Source organism: Carassius auratus, chromosome 47, assembly GCF_003368295.1.
Source record: "Carassius auratus strain Wakin chromosome 47, ASM336829v1, whole genome shotgun sequence".
Lineage (NCBI taxonomy): Eukaryota > Metazoa > Chordata > Actinopteri > Cypriniformes > Cyprinidae > Carassius > Carassius auratus.
Window position 1 is genome coordinate 1,217,024 of NC_039289.1, and position 27,800 is coordinate 1,244,823.

General features: G+C 36.9%; 1 long non-coding RNA gene across 3 annotated transcripts; it reads left to right on the forward strand.

Annotated features, from left to right (window-relative positions):
• Positions 1-17,342: 17,342 nt before the first annotated feature.
• On the forward strand, positions 17,343-22,165 carry LOC113064682 (uncharacterized). Of its 3 annotated transcripts, XR_003278867.1 has the most exons (7): positions 17,343-17,614; positions 17,707-17,775; positions 18,138-18,209; positions 18,994-19,021; positions 19,238-19,334; positions 19,422-19,501; positions 21,737-22,165. It is a non-coding gene; the product is annotated as an uncharacterized LOC113064682 (long non-coding RNA). The 3 variants fall into 3 exon arrangements; XR_003278866.1 differs by lacking the exon at positions 19,422-19,501; XR_003278868.1 differs by lacking the exons at positions 18,994-19,021; positions 19,422-19,501.
• Positions 22,166-27,800: the final 5,635 nt, after the last annotated feature.

Below are 27,800 nucleotides of genomic sequence, written 5' to 3' on the forward strand. Positions count from 1 at the left end.
GTCATATATTCACACATATGTGAAGCACTGTTAAATATATTGAAATATATTTTGAAAATACATAGACTGCCTGTGTGTGTTTACATAGACTATTTGTGAAATTATATTCATGCCTCAAATAACTTTGAATCAATGTGTTTTTGTAGTGCAGCAATGCGTTTAGTTTCTACACTGTTTACCATTTTTAAAGCTATTATTATATTATATTATATTAAATAGATCCTATGTTCTAATTCAGTTTAGGCCTACTATCAACTTAAACAATATGTTATCAAGTGTCTGGACAAGTTTATATGTAAACGCTGTGTAATGTGTTTGATCCGCGCGCGTTGAACATTCGAGGCGCATTTAAACTGGAGTGGAGGGAGTTACCATGGAAACGGGGCGGCAGCTCAACTGACAAGTAGCAAACTTCCTCCTCTCTAACGGTTGTTTTTACTTCTTTCAGGTAAGTTTAGTCCCTAACATTACACAAATAATACATACAACTTTTACTGACACTTTCTTACATGTAATTGACACGCTACTGTTGAATATTTACTTTACAGAAATGGTTCAGTGTCATGGGAATAAGTCCATTAGCATCACAACCGTGAGCTAACAGAGGCTAACTATAAGAGGTAAGCTAGCTATAGATTTGAACTCTTCTTTATGAGAGTTTGGGATTTTAATCACATTATGTGTAGAGGAGTGTTTTTAATAGCCTTGTAAACGTTTTGTTGGCAATTTGTTAATGGTTGAATTAAAAAAGCAAATTAATTTAACCTAAAAGTATGCACTTAATTATTGCTGTTAATTAAGGTTGCCAACTGTTCCATATTACATGGAATCATCCTGTATTTAAGGCATCAAAGAAGCATTATGAAAGCTATACAGGCCGCAGTTTGTCCCGTATTTAAAGGGATAGTTCACCCAAAAATCTAAATGATGTCATTAATAACTCACCCTCATATCATTCCAAACCAGTAAGACCTCCGTTTATCTTCTGAACACAGTTTAAAATATTTTAGATTTAGTCCGAGAGCTCTCAGTCCCTCCATTGAAGCTGTGTGTACGGTCTACTGTCCATGTCCAGAAAGGTAAGAAACACATCATCAAAGTAGTCCATGTGACATCAGAGGGTCAGTTAGAATTTGTTGAAGCATTGAAAATACATTTTGGTCCAAAAATAGCAAAAACTACGACTTTATTCCGCATTGTCTTCTCTTCCATTTCTGTTGTGAGAGAGTTCAAAACAAAGCAGTCTGGATATCCGGTTCGCGAATGTAACCAGATCTTTTTTAAACAGTTCACCAAATCGAACTGAATAGTTTTAAACGTTTCGCATCTCCAATACGAATTAATCCACAAATGACTTAAGCTGTTAACTTTTTTAATGTGGCTGACACTTCCTATGAGTTCAAATAAACCAATATCCCGGAGTAATTCATGTACTCAGACATTACACTGACTGAACTGCTGAGGATGTTGCAATTTCAGGAATCTGACGAGAGGACATAGTCTGCCGTAATTGATGAGCCAACATTCTAGCAGCTTTTTCCCCCTGTTCAAAGTATGTGCTACTAGTCTTAAGTAACAGCTCAACAGCGCGGTCCGCAGCCAATGTATTAAATTCTGACTGAGCTGAAGCGTTCCTTATACAACTCAGGACTCGGAGAAATGGCAAACACTGCGTCCAATTGGGCAATGCGATTGGTTAGAGTGACCACTCTCTCCCTCCTCCGCCTTCTATCATAATTCATGTAAGAGATGATTTGACCTCTAATGTAAGCTTTCAACATCTCCCATAAGACAGACGCAGACACATCAGAGGTCCTGTTAGTACTCAACAAATCAATTTGGCTGGATATCATATCAACAAATTTTTTGTCTGACAGTAAGCACGTATTAAGACGCCAAGGGTAGCGTGATCGAACCAAGCCTTTAAACCTAATGTTGAGTGCAACAGGAGAATGGTCTGAGATAACCATTGGTTCATATGAGCAAGAGGTAGAATTGAGACATGGAAGAAATCTATTATCCAATAAAAGATAATCAATCCTTAACTAAAGGCATAGAACGCTCCGCAATAGATCTAAGCTAAAATGAATAGTGCTACCGGAGAGAAAATTGACTTAATAAATAAAATAAAGCTGAACAAAATGTACCTATAGAGTTGTGAAGGTCACATAATCCAAATTAACCCAGACAAATTGCTCTATACATTCAATGAAACCAAAATAACATAGATTTTATCTGTTTAAGCATTAACAACTGATACACCAAAAAAAGGGAGGGGGCGGGTAATATATATATATGTGTATATCCATATACCTACGCATAGCCATAAACAACTGTAGATAACCCAGGGCCAGTATTACAGAACAAATGACCTAATATTATCTACCTGCAATCATTAGACTGATCCTGGACTCACACTGACCACTCTACTTACAGATCTTTTTAACAAAGTCACTGGCCAAAGAGGGGTCTTCAAAACACCACAAAGTGCCATCCGGCATAGTGATTTTAAGTGTGGCGGGGTATAGAAGACCAAACTTGACCTCCAGAAAGGAGCGCAGACTCCATTTTACTGCAGAAAAGGCAGAACGCTTCTTGGTGACAGAGGATGTGAAGTCTGGGAAAACAGAGATCCGTTTGTCCTTGTAAAGGAGTGGGGAAGACTCGCCTGCTCGTCGTAGAATAGTTTTACGAACAAACAAAAATGCAACCCGAATGATAAACGCTCAAGGTTGGGATCCGGTCGCTGGTTTGTTCCGCAGAGAGCGCTGAAAACGATCAAGTAACGGTTTTTCTTCCAGTCCTAGTAGATCGCGCTGCTCTCCTGTTCCGGTGTTTCAGAATCAGGCGGAGGCGCTGTTTTGCGGCCTCCTCTTTGTGTGTCCTGTTTCTGTTGAGTGTTTATCATCTTGTAATGCCTAGGTTGAAATAATTCGTTTAAACTGTCTTCTTACTACAGTAAAAGCAATCGCAAAAAGTTATATTGAAAAAGGTACAACAAAATTAATATAAAAGTCAATTTGCCTCGGAGCTAGTGGAGGACACGTCTACTCTTCACCATACGCCATAGCGCCACCCAAAATCCCATACAGATATTCTAGCTAATAGATTTAATGTTAGTTTAGAATAGCTGACCTTTACTTCGATATTTAAGGTTTATACTCAACATTTTACTAGTGTATGTGTACAGTACTCTTTCAATGTACTCTGCGACATGTTATTGTAAATTTAAATACAGTAATACAAAATGACCACGAAAAACAACCACAAACTGCCATTTAGTGAAGAACTCTTTCAGTTCTCTGAACAACTTTGAGGGCGCCTTCGCCTCCCGACGCTGTCTGTAAAGTTCATCATAAATATCTTGTAAGTGAAAAATCTTCTTTTTTTTATGCAAACCAAAATGTGAGTAATAGCGTTAACGTTAGTTTAGAAGAAGTGCCCGCGGCGTTGATGTTAACAGGGGTAACGCTAGTGAACATCCGTCCTGAGAGTTTTTCTTCAGCCCTAATCAAACACACCTGAACAAGATAATCAAGGTCTGAAGGGTTACTAGAAAGCTACAGACAGGCGAGTTTTAATTAGGATTGGATCTGAACTCTGCTCGCCACCCCGTTCTATATCATCATCTTCGGAAAACATAAGTTATTTTTGATTAAATCCGATGGCTCAGTGAGGGCTCTATAGACAGCAACGTCACTGAACTTCTCAAGATCCATAAAGGTATTAAAACATTTAAAACAGTTCATGTGAGTTCAGTGGTTCAAACGTAATAATGTAGAGCGACGAATTAATCTTTTTGTGCGCCTAAAAAAATACAATAACGACTTTTACAATATTTAGTGATGGGCGATTTCAAAACACTGCTTCAAATCTTTTGTTTTAAATCAGTGATTTGAATCGCGTGTCAAAATGCCAAACTGCTGAAATCACATGACCTTGGTGCTCCGAATCACTGATTCGAAACAAAAGATTCAAGTTCAGTGACGTTGCTGTCTATAGAGGCCTCTGAGCCATCGGATTTAATCTAAAATGTCTTAATCTGTGTTCCGAGGATGAACGAAGGTCTTACAGGTGTAGAACGACATGAGGGTGAGTAATAAACCCTTTAACACCAGGCAAGAGGGATGTTATTCGGTTCATGAGACTCCATCTTTAAAAAAATCAATCAGATCAGACGACTAGGGTCGACTGGCAGAATCATGAAGGTAAGAGTAATAATAGAGGTGTGCAAAGGAGCCAATATCTGTAGTAATCTCAGAATTATTTGTGTCTGAATTTGTATTTAGAAAAATCTTTAAAATGGTGGAAAAGTTCAGAAATAACCAAATGTTTGTGAAAAAATTAGAAGTCGGTTTTAAAATGTAATTATGTTCCCTTCACAGTTTTCCTTTCATTTTTTTATAATTGTAACATTTCTTTAAACGAGTAAAACAATAGCTGATTTCTGAAAGACACTGAAACAGCAGTGGGGTTATTTGATTTGCAGGTGTGCTGTGCTCATTTCATTCATGGAGTTTACACTCATTTGTGTTTCATAGAGATGATTAAAATGGACAAAAATTATCTTGATAAAATGTTTCATATCAGTCATACCATATCAGTTTATATATTCATTAAATGTCTGTAACACCTTTTCTTTTAAAGATGTTACACTGAGGGGCTTCAACAGAAATTTGAATAGTACTGAAAATTAACACCACTTCATTAGACAAATATTCTTTCTTTTCCTTTTTCTTTATTCCCACCAGTGTATATATTTAATTACCACCAAAATAAACAATAGGGCTTGGGCATCGTGACGTCATTACTTGGCGTGGCCACCACGTTGACAGCCTCCTTTACTGCTACTCGGACTACTGCGCAGTATTTAGACGTACTCCCTCTCATCCGTGTGTCTTAATTTGATTAATTAAAAATCTATTTCAACCGTCGTAAACCGTTGCTGTATTGTAGAGTGTAAATAGCGCAACACATAATCGCCATGTGGAAAATAAAATGAGAATGGATTAACTTTACACCGCTTTCCTGCTTGGAGGCGCGGCGGAGACCATAACATCTGAATATTCATTTATATAGCTTAAGTCAACATTGAAAATAAGGGAAATTTCTTGAGTTACTCATCCAAAATACCGGAAATTTCAACATTCATCTTTTTGTTGCTATCCCTCTGCTGACATAAAAAAATTCAAACTACAAAACTGCTGCATTAACTAACGTTAAGCGATTTGTGAAGCTAGGTCTAACGTGACTTTAGTTACAGACTGGCGTGAAATCGTGCTCTCACAACAACCACGCTATCTTAAAAAGCCCAACATCACGCTAAGGTTGCTTTCAAGTAAACAAAACGATGCTTTGAAAACAGCGGTTTCGCTGGAAGGACAAGGAGTAGCAACATGACAACAACACAGAGACTTGACAGGTCCGATTGAAGAGCTAACGGGATATTTTACAGGAAAATACCCATCCATTCGTGAACTGTACATGAGACTCCAATGACTTGTAGCTTCGGAACTATTCTGAAGTGTAGGCGCTCACAAAACAAACAAGGTAGCCGAAGATATCTATTGTGCAAAAATGCGGCAGCAAATCTCCTTCGGTACTCCACTATTTGTTGGGAATTTCATATGGATCCAAACCGTTAATAGTGCCGATTTTGTCCACATACCGGTCCCTGGCATCCATATTTAGCGTATCCCTATAAATCCCACAACCTTTTCACGATTTTACCATCTTCTCTCTTTCTCCTAACTCTGCTTCTTCTCATTCAAATTGATGTATGTTTACATTCGCGAGGCTGCCAGCAGGACCGCCACATCCCAGAATGCAACGCGGCGCCCAAGCCCTATAGAGCAGTCTTTGTCTCTGTTCATATGCGTTATCAAATAAAGAAAACTTAGCGTGCAAGTCCAGTCTTTCGGTGAGATGACGATGATGATGATGATGATGAATCCACAAGGTTATTTGAGTGCGACGCAATGTTATAATCCCTAATCCAGTGAGAGAAGTGTCGTGTAGAGTCAATGTTTGCAGTTGAAGGCCATGCGTCGTAGCTTCGCTATGCTATGGATGGTAATCCACAACATCCAAACTATGCTTGCACACAAACACAGTAAAGCAAACGCCAAGAGCATGAAGGACCAATGGTAGTCAACTGAGATTCTTCAAAGAAAATCCTTTGTTTGAACGAACCCTAAAAGTTCTCAAATTATGACTTCCAACGAGTAAGCAGGTATCAGCAGTTCCACCATGAGGTTTCCCTCTACCAAACGAACTCACTTGCTCTCTGACTACCAGGCTGATATCCTGTAACAATTACTCACTAGTGCCCTCAAGCGGCTGCTAGTGGTATTACAGCTTGCCAAATCTTAAGGCAATAGACAAGGAAAATACAATATAAAAGCCAAGTAACACTTACCCTGTTACATGTCTTTCCTGAGGTAAGTGTAAAATTGCTTGACATTATTGCTTTCTGTTTTGGCAATCAGGTACATCACAATGTGAATTACTTTTTAACGGATTAGTTCACTTTCAACTGAAAATAAACACAGTCTGAGATATATTAATGAATATCCTGACGAATCCAAATGTTCACTGATTTTAGTTTCTAATTATAAATTAATTAGTCGCATTTAAAAACAGATTTTTATTGTTGCATTGTCACGGTTATTTCAAATTTTTATTATAAATTGTTCTTTAGTCTTGTTTTTAAAACATTTTAATGTTGTATTATGCTATTATTATTTATTATCAAATTGCTAGTCTTGTTTTTAAAAAACATTTTTGTTTAATTCTATTATGCTATTGTTACTAATGTAATTTTCTGTGATTTTAATGATTTATCATCAATTGTTAGTCTTTTAATTTGTTAGTTAGATTTGTCTTTTTTTTTTTACTAATATTCAATTCAAGTTTATTTGTATAGCGCTTTTTACAAAACAAATCGTTACAAAGCAACTTTACAGAAAATTATGTTTCTACAATATTTAGTAGTAGCTAGTAGTTTGTGCACATTTGACAGGATTTTAGAAAAAAAAAAAAAAAAATACAAGACGTAGTCAGCTAGACGATGAACTATCAATATTATTAATTAAGTTATTATATGATGCAGTCACACATGTAGCAATAATTGTTAGTCCTGTTTGTTGATTCAGGGTTAGCATCATCTGAGGTCCTCTGAGGATCAGTATCATCTCTTCTCAGGTGTTCTGGATCCAGACTGGAGCTTGAGTAAATCCTAGTTAACACGGGATGAAGATCCCGTGGCGAAACATAGAAACTAAATACAGACATCATTAGCATAGCTGCTGATCCAACAAAGTAAAATTAGTTTAACCCAAGCTAATGAATAAAAATGCACCTTTGATCAGATGCAACTACACTCACAGTTTAAGAGATACATTATTCGAATGCTTGGCGAAAGAGATGTGTTTTTAATCTAGATTTAAACAGAGAGAGTGTGTCTGAACCCCGAACATTATCAGGAAGGCTATTCCAGAATTTGGGAGCCAAATGTGAGAAAGCTCTACCTCCTTTAGTGGACTTTGCTATCCTAGGAACGACCAAAAGTCCAGCGTTTTGTGACCTTAGGGTGCGTGATGGGTTGTAGCGTGGTAGAAGGCTAGTTAGGTACGCTGGAGCTAAACCATTTAGGGCCTTATAGGTAAGTAATGATAATTTATAACTGATACGGATCTTAATAGGTAGCCAGTGCAGAGACCGTAAAATTGGGGTAATATGATCGTATTTTCTTGACCTCGTAAGGACTCTAGCTGCTGCATTTTGGACTACCTGTAGCTTGTTTATTGACGAAGCAGGACAACCACCTAGAAGTGCATTACAATAGTCCAGTCTAGAGGTCATGAATGCATTAACTAGCTTTTCTGCATCAGAAACAGATAACATGTTTCGTAGCTTGGCGATGTTTCTAAGATGGAAGAATGCAGTTTTTGTAACATTGGAAATATGATTTTCAAAAGACAAATTGCTGTCTAATATAACACCCAGATTTCTGACTGTAGAGGAAGTAACAGTACATCCGTCTAGTTGCAGATTGTAATCTACAAGATTCTGTGTAGTGTTTTTTGGTCCAATAATTAATATCTCTGTCTTATCCGAATTTAATTGGAGAAAATTATTTGTCATCCAATTTTTTGACATTTTTAACCAGTGTTGAGTACTCGAGACTCGGAATCGGTCTTGGACTCGGTCTCGAGACCGTATTTTAATGGTCTCGGTCTTGTCATGGACTCGTGTGCATTTTGACTCTGTATTGACTCGGACTCGAACATATTAGGAATCGGACTTATGCCCGAGTCCACTCGAGTCCCAATCAAAATATTTCATGATTATTACTGTATGTTAATGTTTATTTAAATTGATGTATGTTTGAGACATCCAATGACTGGTGATTTTCTTTTGACGTGAGACGTTAGGCCAGCGACACACTGGATGCGTGGCACAAGCGTCTCAGCTGCGTGGCGTGTCTGTTTTTAATTCGGCTCCCATGTTAACAGGTTAGATCTTGCAGACTGCCTGCGTGAGACGCGCGTAAAACCTGTGCATGCTAGAAATAGAACCGACGCCTATTTTTCACGCGACACGCGTGCATGTTGGGAGCGTTTCCAGGCAAAAAAGTAAAATATGTTTATATGTCATTTTGTACACAAATACATATTAATTCATGACATTTTGATATTTGAAAGTCTATAGGTTGGCGTAAATTCAGATATAAATGTAATTTAAAAAATAAATGAATAATGAACGATTTTCAAATATTGCACCTGTCAAACATACTCTATTTGTGCCGTCAATACTGTTGACGGTGTCCTATCAGTAGGTGTGTAAAAAAAAAAGTTGATATTGTTGTCATGAAGACAAAAGCCTGGTTTTTCGGCGGCCTCCCTCTATGTCTCCTACAGCAGCAGCAGTGCGCCAAGCGCCGCGTGCAGGCACGCTTCTGGTGTGTAAAGACACAGAAAACGCGAAGCAGCCACCACGCTTCTGGCACGCAGCAGAGACGCCACGCAGCCAGTGTGTCACCGGCCTTAAGTTACCCTCCTGCCATCCGCCTGTAGTGATCCCGCTTTCCAGGAAGCCACATTGCTACATTATTTATCTCAACTGTGTCATTTTCACAAAGTAGGACAAAATGGTCACAGAAAAAAAACATATCATTTAATAAACTTATATAATGAATACAGACACAGAATGACTGTCTCAACACTAATCATCTCCCCCCAAAAACATGTCTGACAGAATGCATTGAACTTACATGGCATTTCATCCAGCTTTCTTCCCCTGGCACATACACACTTTTGCATGAAATTTTCCTTGACAGTCAGTCGGCTCTTGTGTGTATGCCCTCCTTAACCCCCAAAAAAACTTGGACAAGTGTGTATTTTACCCTGCATTAAAATGCACCATCCAGGGAAATTAGCATTAGATTATCCGTTGCTGTTACAGAAAGTGATAAAATGGTGACTGTTGTCAGTCCCCGCTTCCTCTGCACCAGTAGAGAGTGTTTTTAGTCGGGGTGGATTGATCATGAGACCACATCGTGCTCGGTTGGGTAGCAGGATGGTCTCCTCACTTATTTTTTTGAAAAGTAATTATGCCCATCTGTAATCTTCACAACATCTAAAGTGCACATAATCCAAGACATTGTAAGGATATTAGCAGTCATTAGTTAAGCTTCAAGGTTAAAAGTTATGTAAAAGCTGTTACAGTTGAACATTTACAGGTATAGTGGTACAGTAATGTTACTTGTACTAGAAAGGTTATATGGATGTGTATAGTGGTACAACGATGTTATGTGAAAATAAGCACTTAATATTGACAAGTTACAATTCATAATACTAATAAAATTACCTTTACACCACATACTATGTGGCCCTTTTACCCTTTATTGTTTCCACCAAACATTTTACATACTCTTGAAGATTTCTTTAGGTCTTGTCAAAGACCCAATCTCTCTGGTCTCGGTCTTGACTCGGACTCGACCCTTTCTGAACTCGGTCTTGTCTCGGACTCGACCCTCTCTGGACTCGGACTCGAATGAGCTGGTCTCGACTACAACACTGTTTTTAACACACTCTGTTAGCTTAGATAATTGGGAAGTTTCATCTGGTCTCGTTGAGATATATAGCTGAGTATCATCAGCATAACAGTGGAAACTAATTCTGTATTTTCTAATAATATTACCAAGGGGCAACATGTATATTGAAAATAGAAGGGGACCTAGGATGGATCCTTGTGGCACTCCATATTTTACTGATGATAAATGAGATGACTCCCCATTTAAGTAAACAAAATGTTAGCGATTGGGCAGGTAGGATCTAAACCATCTTAGAGCCTTCCCTTGAATACCTGTATAGTTTTGTAATCGATCTATGAGTGTGGGGCCTAAAACCTGACTGAAATTCTTCATACAGATCATTTTTATGCAGGAAGGTGCTCAATTGAGCAGACACAACTTTTTCTAAAATTTTAGACATAAATGGAAGATTTGAAATAGGCCTATAATTTGCCAGTACACTAAAGCCGCGTTTCCACCGCAGGAACTTTACCCAGGAACTAGGGACTTGGTCCGGTACTTGGTGTGTTTCCACTGCAGGAACCAGGAACTAAATAAAAGTTCCGGGTAAAAAAATGCGCCCCAGAAAGTCCCTGCTGGCGAGGTGGTACTTTTTTAAAGTTCAGGAACTTTCGGGGGCGGGACTTTGGCGCTAAACATCCTGATTGGTTGAGTTGACGCAGCATTGGTTGAGTTCAACCACCATTTATTCGGATCAACATTTTCAAAATATTACTGTTATTGTGTCATGAAATGTAATTTTAAAAGTATTTCAGGCGAGAATGTAGTTGTTTAAAACTCAAATCTGTTGTTTATTTATAAAGACAGCGCCTATTTAAAAATGTGTTTCGCCGATCTCTGAGACGGTGAGCTCCACTCGATCAGCGAGAGCTCAGTCCTCATGTATCCGCCCAGAGGCAGCCTCACCTTGGATAGACCTTCTGATATGTGCCGCTGGCTCTGATGTGTCTTTAGTCGTTAAACATAACATATAATTCAGCTGCGGGGTAAATCTAACAGGTTTTCTTTGGTCTGTATTCAATTTATCTATATGTTAAAATGAAAATAAAAAAGGCAAGTCTATATAATATTTCGTTTCATTGTAATGGCTGTATATAACGTTACACTTATCCCTGAACTAAGTACATTTCTGCAGCTGTTATTATGTTTAAATGAAAACGAAAGGAGGCAGTGGTATTTTATATCCTATTTCGTTTTATTGTAAATGTACTGAGGGGAAAATTGCAGTAGCCAAAGCGATCTGAGTTCACGCAGCATTGGTTGAGTTTAACCACCATTTATTTGGATCATTTTCAAATATTACTGTTATTGTGTCATGAAATGTAATTTTAAAAGTATTTCAGGCGAGAATGTAGTTGTTTAAAACTCAAATCTATGGTTTATTTATAAAGACCGTGCCTATTTAAAAAATGTGTTTCGCCGATCTCTGCGACGGTGAGCTCCACTCGATCAGCGAGAGCTCAGTCCTCATGTATCCGCCGAGATGCAGCCTCAAATCGGCTAGACCTTCTGATATGTGCCGCTGGCTCTGATGTGTCTTTAGTGGTTAAACATAACATATAATTCAGCTGCGGGGTAAATCTAACAGGTTTTCTTTGGTCTGTATTCAATTTATCTATATGTTAAAATGAAAATAAAAAAGGCAAATTTATATAATATTTCGTTTCATTGTAATGGCTGCATATACACATATCCCTGAACTAAGTACATTTCTGCAGCTGTTATTATGCTTAAATGAAAACCAAAGGAGGCAGTGGTATTTTATATCCTATTTCGTTTTATTGTAAATAGGAAAATTGCAGTAGCCAAGACGAGCTGACTGAAGTTATCAAGTACGCTGCTGTTTATAGATTTACCGGACTTGCGTCGTCGCGGACATCACACTCCCGAGTCGAATGCACAAAGTCTGAACTAACTACCGAGGATGCACGTCCAAAATCAGCGTACTTTAAAAAAACAAACAAATCAGCAGTACTTTGTATTGAGAAACGCGCGCAGACCTACGTCACCAGTCTATTTGCCTAATCTTCCCGGTACTTTACACCGCGGTGGAAACGCAGAAAGCAACAGGTCTGGGGGGAAAAAAGTTCCTGGGAAAAAAAGTTCCTGGTAAAAATGTTCCGGGTAATTTCGGTGGAAACGCGGCATAAGATCTAGTTTTGGTTTCTTAAGAGTCTTGATAACCGCCAGCTTGAATGGTTTTGGGACGTGACCTAAAGATAACAACGAGTTAATGATATTGAGAAGTGGTTCTTCGGCTACAGGTAACAGCTCTTTCAGTAATTTAGTGGGTACAGGATCTAATAAACATGTTGTTGGTTTAGATACAGTGATAAGTTTATTTAGTTCTTCCTGTCCTATATTTGTAAAGAACTGCAGTTTATCTTTGGGTGCGATGGATGAAACTGAAGTGTTAGACGCTGTAGAATCTACATTCGCTATTGTATTTCTAATGTTATCTATTTTATCAGTGAAGAAATTCATAAAGTCATTACTATTTAACGTTGGTGGAATATTTGAATCAGGTGGCGTCTGGTTATTTGTTAACTTAGCCACTGTGCTAAATAAAAACCTTGGATTGTTTTGGTTATTTTCAATGAGTTTGTGTATATGCTCTGCCCTAGCAGTTTTTAGAGCCTGTCTATAGCTGGACATACTGTTTTTCCATGCAATTCTAAAACCAATTCTAAGTTAGTTTATCTCCATTTGTGTTAAAGACTACGAGTTACTTTCTTGAGAGTGTAAGTATTACTGTTATACCATGGTACAGTACGTTTTTCTCTAACCTTTTTCAATTTGATCGGGGCAACAGCTTCTAATGTATTAGAGAAAATAGTGCCCATGTTTTCAGTAATTTCGTCTAATTCATGTGTATTTTTGGGTACAAATAGCAGTTGAGATAGATCAGGCAGGTTATTTGCAAATCTTTCTTTGGTGGCTGGAACAATAGTTCTGCCCAGACTGTAACGCTGAGACATATAGTTAATATCAGTTATACGCAGCATGCACGATACGAGGAAATGGTCTGTAATATCATCACTTTGAGGTACAATATCTATAGCAGTAAGATCGATTCCATGCGATATAATTAAATCTAGTGTATGATTAAAACGATGAGTGGGCCCAGTGACATTTTGCTTGACTCCAAAGGAGTTTATTAGGTCAGTAAACGCAAGTCCTAATGTATCATATGGCACTTGTATACTGTTGTTGTTCTCTTGTTGACCTGACTGCTTCTGTTGTTCTCATTTGTAAGTAGCTTTGGATAAAAGCGTCTGTTAAAGAGCCACACAGATGGGAAATCAAAAATGACCTGTATTACAGTGTGTGATGTAGCTGTCCATCAGTGTAAACAATGTGCAAAATAATTAAACCAAAAAGTACACGATTTATAAAGTTATTGGCTTCTAAAGTAAGGAGTCGACTCTGAATCGTTGAAACGAGTCGTTATAGATTTCAAATCTTTTGCCCATCTCTATGTACGTCACTAGAACACTTTGCATAATAATCTCCGCCTACCGTCTTGACCTGCCCCCCCCCCACACACACACATACACAGACGCTCTGGTTGGTGTGAGAGCATCATGTCGAGGAGACAGTGGGTTTTTAATTGTAAAGGCAAGTGTGTTTTATTTTCACTGCCAAAGAATGAAGATCAGAAGAACCAATGGCTAAAATTCATTTTCACCACACGAGCATTACAACAAATCCCTTTTGTTCGGTTCACAACATTTCACTGATGACTGCTTTTCTAATCTCGGTGAGTACAGCGGGATTTTCAAAGCGTTTGGCATAAAAGAGGGTTCATTACCAACTTTATTTAGAACAACGAGCATCTCCGAATCACAACGCGAAGTATGATTATGAAGTTATGTGTCTGTTTTCTCCCGAGCGTCTTATCAGTATGTGTGCTGTCTGCAGCCTTTGTCTGTGCTGATCGTCATGTACAAACACGTCATTAAAATGAAGTGTAACTCCGTGAATACTCAACGAAGAGACGTGAGAGAGATATCTATAGAAAGCTTGACATGTCTACTTTATCAGAGAATATCTGTTTTTGGCAGCACTTGTTTAGTTTTAAGGTAATCCATATGAAAACAACGCTATATCTGTTTTTCATGTCTCCCTTCGTGACCATGCCCCCGCGCTGAACGCTCTATTCAGATTCAAACTGAAGCGTACGGCTTGAATACACCCACAAAGAAGAAAAAGCAGCGAGACTGTTCAAGTTTTTTATTTTACTGTTTGCTTCGCGATGAGAGGAATAAGACATGATTCACCCCAAACAGATGCTAACGCATAGTTTACCGTGGAGGTGTGTGCGGAACAACCAATCAAACCTGACTATGTTAGTTGACCAATCAGAACACAGTATGCTACCGAAAGGTGGGGTTTAAGGAAACTGAATCTTTTGAACAGCTTTGTGCGAACCGTTTGGGGATCTCTGAGAATTGAGGTAATTTTAAAATGATATTTTGACAAAATTACGATGTTTTTTAACCTTGGATGGATTTAAACCTAATGTACAGGACTTATAAACAGTGATAGGAAGCTTAGAATTTTCATCTTACTGGCTCTTTAAATGATTAAATGTAAATGTTTCTACAGGACGGTACAGAAAGTACACAAGTGGGAGAGAGTGGAGGGGACGGCGTCAGAATGGACCTAGCGCTGGGACTCTTTCAAGGATCACCCGAAGCACGACCACACTATACGCACGAGGCTGTTGGTTCTAACATTTTAGAGTCTCCTTTGGTAGAAATCTCATTCTGCATTCCCCATGCCCTCTCTCACGCTGGGCCCTTGGAATTGTCCTAATTCTTCCCTTCCCTTACAGCGGTCCTGGTTGAAGGTTCCCTTCTCAAACTGTGCAACACATTTTCACTGCACAAATGTACACATCTCTCGTCATGAGACACATTACTGAAACTGGAGTTTTCCTCCAAAATAAAAGATCAACTGGTTTCAGTCATAAAGGTACAAGGGTTTCTCTTGCAAGTGCCACAGAAATTATCCATTTATATGCCAAATTATTGTACAAAAACCTTTAAATATTATTGTATTTGGATTGTTCTACTACATGTTTTTAACAATACATCCATGCATATTCTGCATCATAAAGTTTGGGATTATTTTCATCTGTTTTATACAGTATGTTTCCAAAATAAAACTGCTGTTTTACAGTTTTGAGCATGTGATAGTTTATTGAAGTTGATTGTAAAGCCATTGCTGCCAGAAATTTGATTGTTAGCCTTTATCATGTACTGTTGATCTAAATGCAAACTAGGATCTAATTGAACATACAAGTGTGTATTTATACATGGTGCCAGGTATGACGGTGAAACAACATCGTGTCATCAACGTTGATTAACTATTCAAAATCAACACCTCATTCAGCGTTAATCCAAGGTCTGCAGAACGACCGTAATTCACCCGTGATGCAGGTAAGACGGTGAAACAGCGTCACGATTTCAACTGTGAATCCAATTTGCAAAATCGAGAGGTAATTCAACGTTGATTCAAGCATGGTACCTGATGTTGTTTCAACATTGAATCAAGGTTGAAATGCCGGCTGGGTACATACATACATACATACATACATACAGTACAGACCAAAAGTTTGGAAACATTACCATTTTTCATGTTTTTGAAAGAAGTTTCTTCTGTTCATCAATCCTGCATTTATTTGATCAAAAATACAGAAAAAACAGTAATATTGTGAAATATTATTATAACTTAAAATAATAGTTTTTTATTTGAATATACTTTAAAAAATAATTTATTCCTGTGACGCAAAGCTGAATTTTCAGCATCATTACTCCAGCCTTCAGTGTCACATGTAACATCAGTCGATCACATGATCATTTAGAAATCATTCTAATATTCTGATATTATTATGAGTGTTGGAAACAGTTCTGCTGTCTAATATATTTGAATAAAAGGTTAAAAAGAACTGCATTTATTCCAAATAAAAAAGTTAAAATTCTAATATATATTCTAATAATATATTTTCTTTACTATCACTTTATCAATTTAACACATCCTTGCTGAATAAAAGTATTGATTTTATTTAAAAATAAAAAATTACTAACCCCAAATTACTGATCAGTAGTATATATTGTTATTAAAAAATATTTATATTTTAAAAATATAGCTTTTTTTTGTACTTTTTTTGTACATATACATGGCATCCACCAATCCTACAATGCGTTGCTGCTGCAGGTTAGGCTGCACTTCAGTCAAAATTAATTAATTTTTTACTAATAACACGTTACTGCCCAACACTGGACAAACTGACTCAAATGATTCGCGATCCCGCTACGAACTCGCGAAATGACTCAAATGATTCGCGATCCCGCTACGAACTCGCGAACTGACTCAAATGATTCGCGAACCCGCTACGAACTCGCGAAATGACTCAAATGATTCGCGATCCCGCTACGAACTCGCGAACTGACTCAAATGATTCGCGAACCCGCTATGAACTCGCGAACTGACTCAAATGATTCGCGATCCCGCTACGAACTCGCGAAATGACTCAAATGATTCGCGATCCCGCTATGAACTCGCGAACTGAGTCAAATGATTCGCGATCCCGCTATGAACTCACGAACTGACTCAAATGATTCGCGATCCCGCTATGAACTCGCAAACTGAGTGAAATGATTCGCGATCCCGCTACGAACTCCCGAACTGAGTGAAATGATTCGCGATCCCGCTACGAACTCCCGAACTGAGTCAAATATGATTCGCGATCCCGCTATGAACTCCCGAACTGACTCAAATGATTCGCGATTGTCGTGTTTCTGTGAGTGAGGCGGAGCTCGTTATAACTGACCACTCAGTCGGTCCCGAATTATTTAATATTTGCCTGTTAATTGTTTTTTATTTTGAGCGAATTTGAGTTGTGACATGTCAAAGGAGAACAAAAGCTGTGAACACAAGAAGGGTCAGATGTGTTCTGCGAGGTCCTGCAAACATACTGGCAAAATGAGGTAAGAAAATCGCTATCTTCCCACCCAGCACCAGACGTCATTTGGACGTCGTTTTCTGGTCTAAATCAAGTCGGCCCGTCATGGCCATCTTTTAGACCAAAAAGCGACGTTGAAAATTGGTCTTCATTTGGTCCGTCGGATTTGGTCCAAATTAAGCCCAAAAAGCGACGTTGAAAATTGGTCTTCGTTTGGTCCGTCGGATTTGGTCCAATTAAGCCCAAAAAGCGACATTTAACGTCTTTTTTTTTCTTTTTTTTTTATTTAGCCCAAAAATAGATGTAAATGGGCTTTAGTCCAAATTTAGCAGAAAAAAAACTTTTATTTCGCACCACAAAGCCATTAACATAAACTAGTGAAGAAATTAGACATCATGTCTGATCGCACTGTTAAATATATTTAAATATATTTTGAAAACACTTGATGGTCACGCGCTGTACTGGAGTCACCATGGAAACGGGGCTCAGCTCAACCGTCAAGCAGCTGAACAGACGCTGTCTCTCATGGTTGTTTTCACTAATTTCAGGTAAGTTTAATCCCTAAATTACACAAATGTTACATAAAAGTGTCCCTGAAACTTTCTTTCATGTAAATGACACGCTTTCGTTGAAAATGTAGTTTATAGAAATGGTCAGTGTCTTCATGAAAAGTCCGTTAGCATCTCAACTGTAATGCTAACTACAAGAGGTAACTTTATGTGCATTTTTCACAATATATTTCGCCTACATCAGCATGAATCTGTAATTTTCTTATATATGTGTGTGTTTATATAATATTTTCATAATGTGTGTGTGTGTGTGTGTGTGTGTGTCTGTGTTTGTTTGCATGTTAGTTATTTTGATGTCCACACTGTAAGAGTATTAATCGATTAGTAAACCTAAAACTTTAAATTCTGTTATTATTCTTTTAATTTTTTGTATAATCTGTAAATTAATTTTCTTTTCTGCATTTCACCTCTGCTATAGTTTATTTATAATAAACATGGCATTGTATAATAAATATTGTTGGCTTAGACAGATTGACAGAATGACAGATTGTTTATGTTCTAGATTCTTCCATGCTGATGGCCGTGCCTGTATCCAGCTGAAGAACATTTTTAGACATTATGAAACATATAACTAGTAAGTAATACCTCAGACATACACTATTATTCAAACGTTTAAGGGTCAGATTTATCATGTATTTACATTTACATTTATTCATTTAGCAGACTCTTTTATCCAAAGCGACTTACAGATTAAGACAGTGGAAGCAATCAAAAACAAGAGCAATGATATATAAGCAATGTTATAGTGCTATAACAAGTCTCAGTTAGCTTAACACGGTACACATAGCATGGGATTTTAAATAATATAATAAATAAAGAGAAAACAGAATTTAAAAAAAGAGTAGAACAAGCTAGTTAGAGGTCTTTACTCGTACACACACACATACACATACACACAATTGCATAATAAATGTAAAGAAAATATAATACAAAAAGATTAGAAAGGTAGTTAGATTTTTTTTAAGAATAGAATTAGAATAGTGAGTGTTAAAGTTAGAGGATCAAATAAAGGTGGAAGAGAAATAGAAAATATTATTTAAAAATGTATTTAAAATAAATCTTTTATGCTCACCACTGCTGCATTTATTTGATTAAAATACAGTAAAATAGTAATATTTGAAATTACTAGGGGTGTCCTTGACTAAGGTTTTTCATAGTTGAATCAGAATTTTTGAATCTTGCCGATATTCGACTGATAGTCTAATCATATGTTTGGGGGCAGAATACATTGAGTCAAGTCTGACATTCGACAGTCATAATTACTGATCTTAACACACTGGTAAAATGTGTTATGAACACCTCGCAGATATAAACGGGGTAAATAATAGTTCATCATTGATGGATCTTTTCTATTTCAGAGACTGAAAATCATTGATAAACCACAAGGTAATTGTGAATAAACTTATTGCAAGAGGAATAATAAGAAGAAAAGAAAATGCATGTGTGATTTAATATTGCTTCTTATTTTTCAATGTTGAAAGTTCTTTCTTCTCATCTTTGTGCATTTTCAGATGTTGTGCATATTTATGGATCAAATTATTTAATGTTGTTTAACTTTTTAACATTACAATATTGGTTGTCTTCTCTTTTTTCATAATTAAGCTCCAACCCCAGTTAAGCAGACCTGAGCAGCTGTTCAAGGATCAGCAGAAACTCTGCAGAACGGTGGTCCTCCAGCCCAGGACTGGACACCAGTGTTGTAAGTCATTCTGTCTCTTTATAGTGCATGTTCAGAACATATTGCAGGAGATCTCAACATTGTCTCACAAGGTCCTTTTACATGCAGAGTTTTGCACCAACCTAGTGCAGTGCACCTGAACACATTAATCAAGGTCTTCAGTTTTGCTAACTATAAGTCACAGACAGGTGAGTGTGATCAGGTGTGGACGTAAACACTGGGTGTGTTTCACTCAGGTCCGTTGCTCAGTACTCAGTGGTGAAGGGCTGCCTCAATCACTATTTTCATTTTACGGTGCACTGATAATTCGCTATAAGAAAACACGTAATAGATTTTAAAACACAAACCAACAGGGGCGTAGCAACCAGGGGGGACGGGGGGGACACGTCCCCCGCACTTTTAGAAACAGGTGATTCTGACCCCTGCTAATTTTTTTTTTTTTTTTAGGATCCAGCGTGAATATTTCCTGTAGTGTTCTCTGATTTGTTCCTTAGATTTGAGTGAAGTAACATTCAGCCAATCACAGAGCGAATCATCTCCTGGGCGCATCTGCTATGAACTTCAAATCTCTTGTTGCTCTTCTGAATTTTCGTTCGTTCGTTTGTTCACTTTGCTATTAGGCCGTCTGGGATAAAATGCACCCCAGAAAAAAGCAAAGGACGATTACATCCTTTTTTCAAACACACACTGTAAGTATATTACAGTATGTCGCGATGACACGAATCGCGCGATAAAGTTTTCATGTTATGATTTAACCTATTGAACCCGTATGGACCTCGTCACGTCGCGCCGGATTCAGTGTGTTAAATGCTCTCCTATGGATAAAAGCGTCTGCTAAATAAGACGTAACAATATTATTGGTTTCTGCTGTCTTTTGTTTGTCTACGTGCTGCTCGCGGAGTAAAATTATCATTTCACAATAAATCATATTTGTTTTGCAACGAATATCTTAAAATACTTTATCAAATTTTATTCTTTTAATTCATAACTGTTACTTTATGTCCTAACTGGTCTGTAGGAAAGGCAGGCTGTGACGTCACTGGCAGAGAGAGGGGGCAGTTGCTCAACCTCTCCAGAAAGTGTACAGGTGAGATTTGTATAAAAAAAAAGCAGATTGACTATCTTAAAGCTGCGTTAGGGAACTTTTGAGGCTCTAGTGGTTAATAAACAGAAGTGCTTGCGTCTTGCGGAAGAACATCGTAGCCGGAACTACTTCTCTCTGTTTATGTCTATGAAGAATCACAAAGGTACTGGGTTACTCCGCCGCGGTACCCCCGAAGCAATCTAAAATAGTCCGAATATAAACACTTATTATAGGTGCACCCTAGTGATTCAGGACAAGCTAAAAACACTGTTTGGAAAATGGATTCATGGTGTACTCGCTTATTATATACATTTTTCTACATTTTGAACACAAACAAAGTTACGGTTATACTTACAAAGTTAGTTATATCATAAAATATCTTTATTTCATAAAAAAAAAAAATATATATATATATAGATGGTCTCCCATTGGTCTCAAAGTCCTGCAGTATTTTTACATTTTGAGTATGATTTAACAAAAATAGGTTCCTGTAAGCTATCATGTCATGTTCCCAAATTTGAAAAAGTAAAATGCCCATTGGTATTCTATTTAGAATTTATTATGAACATCAGCTTTGGGTCAAATCACCATACAGCTGCCCCCCCCCACTTTTAAAATGGCTGCTACGCCCCTGCAAACCAATAATATATTTCAGCATAAACATATCACTAGACAGGTAATGTCTAATCTAGTAAACATTTCCAATTAATTTATTAATTAAATCTTGCACATACATGTAATAAAGTATTCATCATAATGTGCTGTAAATAGCATTAAAGTAAGATATCAGTTTTATTGTTGTGCATTAATGTCAGTAGTGATGTTGTACAATGAGGACAGAGATAGTCACCAGTGTATAGTGAGCCACAGTGCTTACCAGTACCTACATTTGTGTACACAATATATTCACAACTTGGCAAACTGTGAAGCTGATTGAGACGTAAACTCTGCATGACAGTGGACCTTAATCCAAGCATATGTCTCTGTACTAAAGTAATGGGAGTTACCAGATCAGGGTGTTTTTAGACCATGATACCTGATTGGCTGACATCATAGTGACGGTAGGTTTAGGGTGGGGTTTAGGTAAGGGGGATCATTTTGATTGCATGATTTAGAAACACCCAGCAGTTTGAAAACACCCACAAAGTCATAAACGCCCACTTTTACTCTGCAGAGACCTAAGTCTCACCTTAATGGCCAGAGCTGACAACCCCTGACATACTGATTAGTTAATAATCCCTCATAAAGAATGAGTACACTTTAATTTGTACATTTTGGACAAACATTGTTTTTTTATTATTACTTTACATTTTAGTTACGGTTTTCTTTCTCACTTTAGATGCTGCAGAAAAAAGAGCGAGGCTAAAGCATTCAAAGTTGAAACATCTGCCGTGGCTCATTAATCCAGAATTGGGAAGGAGCAGAAGAAGCAGAAGATCAGAGATCAGGCAGAGATCTACTGGTGCCCCTGTGGGAACCCCATTTACCTAATGTGTTAGTTTAACCAAAGATTTTCCTCACTCACCTTTATGTTGTTCCAAACCAGACTTTTGTTCATCCTTGAAACATAAATGCGGAACTTTTTAATGAAATCTGAGATTATTTTCTTTATATAAAATAACACATTCACACAAGCACCATGATGCATCAGTGTTGCATTGGCGTGAGAGCTGGCGCTTTTGGTGCTTTTGTGAAAATCCATTGGGGAGTCATAATTTCTGAATAGATTATTTTTGCTGTTGTTATTGTTTGTTTTTTTTGTTTTTTTGTACACAAGACATTTGTTAAAAAAATATCTTAATTTGTGTTCTGCACAAAAGGGTGTTATGGGTTTGGGGCAACATGAGGGTAAGTAATTAATGACAGAATTAAAATTTTTGGTTGTTCTAATGTGGTTATAATTGATCATAGTTTATTTGTCTTGAAAAAATATATTTATACAGAAACATGGATTAATTTGATAAGTTTATAGTAAAGCCTTTTAAATTGATAAAAAAAAAAAAATCTAAATAAATACTACTCTTTTGCAAGGTCTATTAAAAAAATATGGACAAATGTAATGGTTTCCACAAAATATTTGGCAGCACAACGGTTTTTAAACTGATAATAATCAGAAATGTTTCTTGAGCAGCAAATCAGTATATTATAATGATTTCTGAAGATCATGTAATACTGAAGACTGAAGTAATTGTGTTAAAAATTTCAGTTTACAGGCATAAATTACATTCTACAATGCATCCACATAGAAAACAATTATTTCTGTAGTTATATTTCACAATATTACAGTTTTTACGGTCTGTTTAATCAAAAGAAGCTTAAGATGTGATCAAGATTTTACATGAAAGATGTAATGTGTCAATAAATGTGTCAATATACTGTGAATTGTCTTATTTTCACTAATTAGGAATATGACAAATAATTCATGGTTGTAATTAGGTCTGGAAAAGACGTCTTTTCACCGTTCACTATTCAACCACATTTAAACGTAATTTGGACGTCTATTTATAGACGTCTTTTTGACGACCTGAAAAAGACGTCGTTTCACCTTTCACTTTTCAACCACATTTAAACGTAATTTGGACGTCTATTTATAGACGTCTTTTTGACGACATGAAAAAGACGTTTCACCTTTCACTTTTCAACTAAATTTTAACGTTGTTTAGACGACTGCCAATGACGTCTTTTCGACGTCTTTTCAACGAGTTTTTGCTGGGTGGGTTTATTATCTTTTGAAAATAGTAAAGTATAACCAGAGTTTACAAATGGGTAGCATAAAGGACATGTAACCTGCAGAAGATAAATAAATACCCGTGTGTGTATTTTGCATTGCTTTATCACAGATGATCAAGTTAGATGCTCACCTACTGTCTTGCTGGAAAGTTATGCGTTAATGTCTGTCTTTTAGAGATTTTCCCACATTTTCCTGATATGAATCCCATGCATTAGGTGTGTTATATATGTTTTTATTCTAATAATAGTTTCAAAGTGTTTTCTGAAACATGCAAGTGCAAATGTCGGTACAATTTTAATGAATTAATGAAAATGAATTTAAAAATGAGGATTGTTTAAAGCAGTGGTTCTCAGTGTCAGACCCTCTCTAGTGGTTACGCAGGTGAATCACTAAATTAAATAAATATTACAAATAAATATATACAACAATAAATATTCTTATTAGAATAAAACTGCCTCATTTTTTAACGGGAGAGCTGTAGCTGAATAGTTTGGCCTACTACGCTGCTGAAATTTAATGTTGGTCATTATGGTGGAACTTAATATTTAATAACAAATATTTTCTGAAGTGGTATTTGGTATAGAAAGTTTGAGAACCAATGGTTTAAAGAAATGGTATAAAATGAAATCCTGCTTTTTAAGAACTTTTCAGTAAACCATTTCTTCTTTCCCCTTGTAGAGTCATCGAGGATCCAGTTTATTCTTGAAACATTGGTAAGAAATTGTTCATCTGCTACATTGCACTGTCACTTCTGCTAGAGATGCTTTGACCTTTTGTGATAGGTTTTGATTGTACTTCGTTTAATAAAAATGTACTTAATTTGATTTGACTTGTTTTTCTACACTGTAATGTTAGTGTTCTGATTAAAACAGTGTAACTGGGGGCTCTGAAAACACTGCTTATGAATAATTTGTGAAATGTAAACTTTCATCTGAATACATTTAATAAATGTTTAATGAATAGTGTTGTCCACTTTGTTTCCAACTCCACTGTTACTGAACTGTAAAGTGAAAATATTGTGTGATTTATTTTGCATTCAGTTTTCAGTTAAATATTTTTGACAATATCAAAGTTATTGTGAAACGTTGTGAACATGCCTAAACTCACTGGTTAAATCTTATGTGTCCTCCAGAAGTTTGCGCTCTGCAAGTGAACGACTCCTTGTGGTGCCATCCCAAAGAAGTTCACAATCACTCTCACGGATCTTTTCCTGGACTATTTGGATTGTTCTACTACATGTTTTTATCAATACATCCGTGCATATTCTGCATCATAAAGTTTGGGATTATTTTCATCTGTTTTATACAGTATGTTTCCAAAATAAAACTACTGTTTACAGTTGTGAGCATTTGATAGTTTATTGAAGTTGATTGTAAAGCCATTGCTGCCAGTCATTTGATTGTTAGCCTTTATCATGTACTGTTGATCTAAATGCAAACTAGGATCTAATTGAACATACAAGTGTGTATTTATACATGGTGCCAGGTATGACGGTGAAACAACATCGTGTCATCAACGTTGATTAACTATTCAAAATCAACACCTCAATTCAGCGTTAATCCCAAGGTCTGCAGAACGACCATAATTCACCCGTGATGCAGGTAAGACGGTGAAACGGCGTCACGATTTCAACTGTGAATCCAATTTGCAAAATCGAAAGGTAATTCAACGTTGATTCAACCGTGGTAGCCGACGTTGTTTCAACGTTGAATCAAAAAAGAAAAAACAGTAATATTGTGAAATATTATTATAACTTAAAATAATAGTTTTTATTTGAATATACTTTAAAAAATAATTTATTCCTGTGACGCAAAGCTGAATTTTCAGCATCATTACTCCAGCCTTCAGTGTCACATGTAACATCAGTCGATCACATGATCATTTAGAAATCATTCTAATATTCTGATTTATTATGGGTGTTGAAAACAGTTTCTGCTGTCTAATATATTTGAATAAAAGGTTTAAAAAGAACTGCATTTATTCCAAATAAAAAAGTTAAAAATTCTAATATATATTCTAGTAATATATTTTCTTTACTATCACTTTATCAATTTAACACATCCTTGCTGAATAAAAGTATTGATTTTATTTAAAAAGAAAAAAATTAATAACCCCAAATTACTGATCAGTAGTATATATTGTTATTACAAAATTTTTATATTTTAAAAACATAGCTTTTTTTTGTACTTTTTTTGTACATATACATGGCATCCACCAATCCTACAATGCGTTGCTGCTGCAGGTTAGGCTGCACTTCAGTCAAAATTAATTATTTTTTTACTAATAACACGTTACTGCCCAACACTGGACAAACTGACTCAAATGATTCGCGATCCCGCTATGAACTCGCGAACTGACTCAATTGATTCGCGATCCCGCTATGAACTCGCGAATTGACTCAAAATGATTCGCGATCCCGCTACGAACAAGGGGCAAGGAACTCGACCGGAAGTTGAAGTCGGGTGGGTGCCGCCATCTTTTAGCAGAACTTCACTTGCGTTAGCATCCCATTGACTCCCATTCATTTTGGCGTCACTTTGACAGCGAATAACTTTACATCTGAGGCGGTTTAAAGACTCTGTTTGTCCATTATTTATTTCTAAAGATACACGACAATGTATAAAGGGCTCCATTACCTTCTATGTTACATTATGGCCCCATATAAACAGTTTTTGTAAAAATAGGCTAACGATTGCGTCATAACCACTCGGCTCTCTGTCGCATTACCGTACAGACAGGTGGAGAAGCTCGCAGGCAATTAACTTAATATGGCGTACTGTCGTTATATTTTAAAATACTATACAAATAATTAATCAGAATACTTACTCCTGCTCACTCACGACAAAGAACTCCCCGCCTCAAGCTCGCCGTCTCTGCAAGATTAACGATGGCCAGTTTCACGCACAGCACTTAGAAGATTTACATCTGTCAGACAGGTTGCTGACGTCGTCAAGCTTCGTTTGAGTCTGCGCGTCAGAAAACGGAAGTGCTAAAAAACGCTAAAAATGGGCTTCATTTGTCTCAATTGAGTTTCAATGGGGTCGCTGTGTCCATTTCTTTTACTGTCTATGATACGAACCCGCGAAATGACTCAAATTGATTCGCGATCCCGCTATGAACTCGCGAATTGACTCAAATGCATTCGCGATCCCGCTACGAACTGCGCGAAATGACTCAAATGATTCGCGATCCCGCTATGAACTCGCGAACTGAGTCAAATGATTCGCGATCCCGCTATGAACTCGCGAACTGACTCAAATGATTCGCGATCCCAGCTACGAACTCGCGGACTGAGTGAAATGATTCGCGATCCCGCTACGAACTCCCGAACTGAGTCAAATATGATCGCGATCCCGCTATGAACTCCCGAACTGACTCAAATGATTCGCGATTGTCGTGTTTCTGTGAGTGAGGCGGAGCTCAGCTGCTGCTCGTTATAACTGACCACTCAGTCGGGTCCCGAATTATTTAATATTTGCCTGTTAATTGTTTTTTATTTTGAGCAATTTGAGTTTGTGACATGTCAAAGGAGAACAAAAGCTGTGAACACAAGAAGGGTCAGATGTGTTCTGCGAGGTCCTGCAAACATACTGGCAAAATGAGGTAAGAAAATCGTTATCTTTATTATCTTTTGAAAATAGTAAAGTATAACCAGAGTTTACAAATGGGTAGCATAAAGGACATGTAACCTGCAGAAGATAAATAAATACCCGTGTGTGTATTTTGCATTGCTTTATCACAGATGATCAAGTTAGATGCTCACCTACTGTCTTGCTGGAAAGTTATGCGTTAATGTCTGTCTTTTAGAGATTTTCCCACATTTTCCTGATATGAATCCCATGCATTAGGTGTGTTATATATGTTTTATTCTAATAATAGTTTCAAAGTGTTTTCTGAAACATGCAAGTGCAAATGTCGGTACAATTTTAATGAATTCATGAAAATGAATATAAAAATGAGGATTGTTTAAAGCAGTGGTTCTCAGTGTCAGACCCTCTCTAGTGGTTACGCAGGTGAATCACTAAATTAAATAAATATTACAAATAAATATATACAACAATAAATATTCTTATTAGAATAAAACTGCCTAATTTTTAACGTAGAGCTGTAGCTGAATAGTTTGGCCTACTACGCTGCTGAAATTTAATGTTTGGTCATTATGGTGGAACTTAATATATTAATAACAAATATTTTCTGAAGGTATTTGGTATAAAAGTTTGAGAAACCAATGGTTTTAAAGAAATGGTATAAAATGAAATCCTGCTTTTTAAGAACTTTTCAGTAAACCATTTCTTCTTTCCCCTTGTAGAGTCATCGAGGATCCAGTTTATTCTTGAAACATTGGTAAGAAATTGTTCATCTGCTACATTGCACTGTCACTTCTGCTAGAGATGCTTTGACCTTTTGTGATAGGTTTTGATTGTACTTCGTTTAATAAAAAATGTACTTAATTTGATTTGACTTGTTTTTCTACACTGTAATGTTAGTGTTCTGATTAAAACAGTGTAACTGGGGGCTCTGAAAACACTGCTTATGAATAATTTGTGAAATGTAAACTTTCATCTGAATACATTTAATAAATGTTTAATGAATAGTGTTGTCCACTTTGTTTCCAACTCCACTGTTACTGAACTGTAAAGTGAAAATATTGTGTGATTTATTTTGCATTCAG